Genomic DNA, 5057 nt, shown 5'->3' with positions numbered 1-5057 from the left:
GGCTATCTTATACAACCCAGGATTTATATTATTTTCACTGTCATTTCTGGGTTATGCTGACCTAATCTATGGGTTATTCTAAGTATCTTATTTTTCTCCTTAATCCAATCACTATTAATTGATAATAATTCAAATAAATGTTTGCAAATCATTAATGTTACAATATAATGTTTTAAAATCCATCCAATGGGCAACAATAGCCATGCAATGAAATAAAACAGTTCGACATTTATTTATTTGGCAGTTTATTTTTTGAACAGATAGCTAGAAAAAGCTTGTGATACTTCCATGAAGGCAGGCAGATTCCACCGTCTGTTTTGGGCATCACCCCTGTGAATCAAAGAAAAAAAAAAGAGTGCATTAATCACTGTTATTTACAGAACTTTATATCAAGATTTTCATGAACCATTATCATTGAATGATGTTGACAAACATTAAAAATCCACCAGGAGACAAAATATTAGCGCAACACACTCGGAAACCATGACCACCTAGGAGTTGTTATAATAACTTGTAGCTTCTAGAAGTTCTATGCTAACGTTACCGGGTAACGTTAGCTAAATGACTGTCTGATGTTACAACCAGAGCCCGTCTTCTTTGCTACAACCAAAAACACCCAGTAACGTTAAGTTACATGGCTATAATATGAAGCTACCCTGAATGAATTAATAAGATGTTGTTTGCCATTATTATTACCGTACGTGTGGCTTGTGAAGAGACTAACATTACTTCAACTGTGTTGGCTAATATTAGCTGACAAACGTTAGCTGCAAGTCTAGGCTACAACCACCACGAAGCATATTTAATTAGCATTGATGCTAACTATATGGTCTGCTAATGTTAACCAGCTTGGTATGCTCATTTTAGTTCGTCGTTTTGTTTCTGTCAGCAGTTCATACCCAGTGAACAAAGAACTATGTTTTTATGAGTCTGTCTTTGTGTATATTTAACATGAACAGTAATTGTAAGTTAATGTTAGCTAACGTTAGTTAGCAGACTCATAACAGGTTATATAACCTGTTTGAGGCTGAACGAAATGGGCAGGCAGAATATCCATTCATATCATGAAGGGTAGCTTCTACATCTCTGGGTGGACTTTTAAAATCCGTCTGGATAAAACATTTAAAAAAAGTTAAAGACACATACCTTACGAAATCGCCTGATTTCCATTGCATGCTGACAGCTGGTGGACTGGACAGTTGGAAGAATAACGATGTTTTTTCGAACTCTCAAATAACTATGCAGCTGTGTTAAAGTCACCCAGGTGCTGGGTAGTGTACTCCACGTCAGGTGGGAGAGAGGAGGGGCGCTGTCCTAAACTATCAACCCAACAAGCTGGGTTACAGAAAATAACCCAACATGAGTAAAAACAACCCCACAAAATGCCCTGACAGCCTCAACCCAGCGTTTGGGTTGAGAAAATAACCCAGTATTTTTTAGAGTGTATCCAAACATTTTCAGTAGGCTAGCCTACCATTGTTGCAGAAATCACGTATAAGAAGGTATCCCTTCGATTTCTGTTTATTTTCGCATATTCCAACATAAGGAAGCAGCATGAGACTCCCGTCAAAATCGTCATGAGGAGATTCCTCCTAAATGGCCCTATCACGTCTTTGAACTGACGTCATGAGGGCGTGTTTTAGCTCGTGCAGCTCGTGGAAGGCAACTGCAAGATCTGTCTGCAGGCTAACCTAGCGTTCATGGGCTTCAGAAAAAACCTCACTCCGAGTGAAAACATCATCATTCCGCGTCATTCACGTCACGTAATGTGTGAGTCAGAGGTCGGAAACTGGGGCTAGATTTTGCTAACAGAGTTGCCCAGTTAGGGGCTCGTCATCACTTTTGTCGTCACGTTGTAGTTCGTTTGTAGTCCATGTGGCCTTTCATGTCCAACAGTTTTAACTTGGGAATTTGCCGTTTTTGTCACTTGAAAGCTGCATATCTTTCTTTCACGAGCGTCTTACACTATATTTTAAGCAAATACAGTTGTTTGTTTAGGATTAGTGAGTGTATGTTTTAACCTTCGTTGTGGCATCCGTGTTTGTCACACATTCCGACGGCAAAGCACATACACTTGCTGTTGGAAAAACAAAGTAGCCATGGGGGCGGTCCTTGTCATTCCGAAGTGCCCTGAATGCACCCTAAGGGCTTCTACATAGAAGAACATGGAATTAAGAGGAAAGAATAGAAACGATTTATTTTCAAACAAAGGATATCTATTAAGGCCTGAACAAAATCTCTTTCCACTTCAGGAAATTACACAAACTCAGCCAGCTGTTAGCTAGCTAGCCAGCTAACTAAACTGTTTAAATTATTAAAACTTCCCTCGGGATGACTAAAGTATCTATCTATATATCCATCTATCTATCTACCTGTGCGCACACCTTGGAAACTAGATGATAATGATGGTGGTAGTTGTGAATAGTAGCAACCAAAGTCTGAAGTACCATCACAGAGGCTAGCTAATAGCAGAGCCCGTTTACATTCTCTGCTACTAGTGTTTCTTAATGCAGCTTCTTCTGCTGTGTAAGGTAGTTAGCGTTAATCTTTTCACAACAGCGACACCTCTGTTCAGGAGAATATTGCAACTAGTGTCGTGACCACGACGCGCGAGTATAAATGGGAGTATCCTTATTCCCAGTAGGACAGTAGGGGGTAGAGACCGTCAGACGAGTCCAGGAAGTGACGCCAAGCGCGTCAAAATAGGCGTGTTCGACTTGAGGCAGATCTGTGCAGATCTGACTTGATGTGATGCATGCTGGGTTGAACACAATGCATACTGGGATGGACGCAATGCTTACTGCAGTAGGAGTTAAGTCTTTTAGAGACGAATGACCCATTAGACCAGCCTCAGACGAGTCCAGGAAGTGACGTCAATTCCAGAAATAAGTACATAATTTACTTTTTATGGAGAATACAGTGGGAAAAAACGTGTTTTCTTTTACAGTTCATGGAAAAAACAGTCACATTAGGTAGAATCTTTTTATTATTATTCGTAATTCACATGTATTTATTAAATAATCGATCGCGACTGACTGTCGCGACAGACACTTGATCTGCCAGTCAGCTGGGAGGAGCTTGTGACTCACGGCAGATATTGCGCGAAATGTTGGTTTATTTAAATGTTGGTATCGTTTAGATGTCCTTCCTATTCATTAACATGAACATGATGACTGACTAAATAAATGACTACGATGTTTAATAAACCATTGTAGGCATACAAGTTATCATTATATCACATCAATTAAGTGTTTTCTGTAGGCTAGGCTAGTGTGACATGCTTTACACTAGGCTACAGCATAAATATAGGCTCAACAATAGGCTATCAACACGTTTGCAGTATCACTGTTGCAGAAATCACATACAAGAAAGCATCCTCTTGATTGTTTGTACATTTTTGCATATTCCAACATAAGGAAGCAGCATGAGGAAACTTGTCGTTTTTCTGCCTTATTCTCTAACTACTTTTACGAGTCTGCAGTATCACCGAGTACAGCTGTTACAAGAGGGTCTGGCATCCCTTTGTTATGACGCAACTTCCTGCGACGGTCATTCGTCGGAAAATGACTTAACTCCCTCTCAATAAGGAATGGACACAGGAAGTAAACAAAGGCAACAGGAAGTAAGAAGCAGACAACATGGAAACAGGACAAAGACGAGACCCTTACAAAAAACTATTTGACAAGTTAGTGGTTTTTGATTTTATATTTTTACTCCAGCTTATGAGGCAATTCAACACAAGTAGGCTATGCATTTTCAAGTTAATAAATTGTATTTGTTTGTTGCATGTAAAATATTATCACAATGCAATGTGTGAAATAAGAAAAATGTGCCCAAGAATTTAATTTGATATAATATCCATGCATCTTTTGCAGTCATTGTAAGAAACTGAAAAGTATGACAATGTTCCCCACTCTCCCTATGTGATGAAATACATACAGGGTATGTTTGAGTTAATAAATATAACATGGACCTAGTTTGTGGCAAAAATAGTCCAGCAATGTGCATTTATTTCTAACCATCACTTCTCTCCTCTAGAGGGTGCTGCTCACCTGTACATTTAACTTAATTCAATATGCACCATTGTTGATGCCTGCTATTTTGGCTGTAGTAGATACTGGGGTCATGTTTTGCCCTCCTGGACAAGGTTGATATTGATATACAGCATAAGCTACTCATTGGTGTGCTCCTTGGTTTGGTTGGTTGGTAATGACCTTGTATTAATCTAAACATTAGGTCCCGATTGTGTTCTATCACTTTCCTTCACTGATTATTTTTTTCTGACCATTGGAATGAATTGAGATTTGGTTAAACAACAAGAAGCAGTACATCAGCACACAGGCACACAGAGGCAATGAGGTGGGTGAGAAAATGGCTGCGCAGGTGGAGTGGAATTAATCTGTTTCTTTATCCTTCACTGTGACTTATTTTCCCATTGACCAGTCAAGCATATTGTTATTGACTATGGGAGTTTCCATTTCCCTCATGCATGATTTAGCATTTGTGTTCAATAACACCTTTTTGCCTGAGCTTCCAAGTGCACAAAGCTTGCAAGCCAAACAGGTGGTGAGGGCCACCTTCTGTGCTTGACTTAGGTTGGTCCACTTAGCTCCATACTGAGCCACTGAACGGCACACAGTGCTGGGTCCGCTCAGGCACACTGGAGGGCCCACCACATGGAGGGGGTTAATGAGGCTTCACCTGAGTCTTTCCACTGATTCAGCAGACTCATTAACAGCATAACGCACACACACACACACACACACTCACATGCACACACACACACACTCACATGTGTGCGTGCGCACACACACACACACACACACTCAAACACAAATTCCAGGTCATGAAGATTAAGCAGCAAAATGTAGTTCTTTATCTTAACATAAGAGCTTGATATTCATTTTGATGGTAGGCCCTACACTAAATAATTACAGTGATAATGGCATCTCTGTTCTGTATTTCTACTGCACGGTTGTAACACCTGGGATTGCACCGTGGAACTTTGGTGTTCTCTAGGAAATATGGCCCTTTTCCTCCATTTTCTCAATAATGGT

General features: G+C 40.0%; 1 long non-coding RNA gene across 1 annotated transcript; it reads right to left on the bottom strand.

Annotated features, from left to right (window-relative positions):
- Positions 1 to 216: 216 nt before the first annotated feature.
- LOC143135227 (uncharacterized) lies at positions 217 to 1399 on the bottom strand. The gene is made up of 2 exons (XR_012988859.1): positions 1147 to 1399; positions 217 to 330 (listed from the first exon to the last, which is right to left on the bottom strand). It is a non-coding gene; the product is annotated as an uncharacterized LOC143135227 (long non-coding RNA).
- Positions 1400 to 5057: the final 3658 nt, after the last annotated feature.

The sequence above is a fragment of the Alosa pseudoharengus genome, unplaced genomic scaffold, assembly GCF_046254945.1.
Source record: "Alosa pseudoharengus isolate Yale_2024_CS ecotype anadromous, Long Island Sound unplaced genomic scaffold, YU_APseudo_1.1 YU_APseudo_1.1_scf_2, whole genome shotgun sequence".
Taxonomy (NCBI): domain Eukaryota; kingdom Metazoa; phylum Chordata; class Actinopteri; order Clupeiformes; family Clupeidae; genus Alosa; species Alosa pseudoharengus.
The sequence above is the reverse complement of the archived record's forward strand: the minus strand, read 5'-3'. Positions and strand labels throughout refer to the sequence as shown.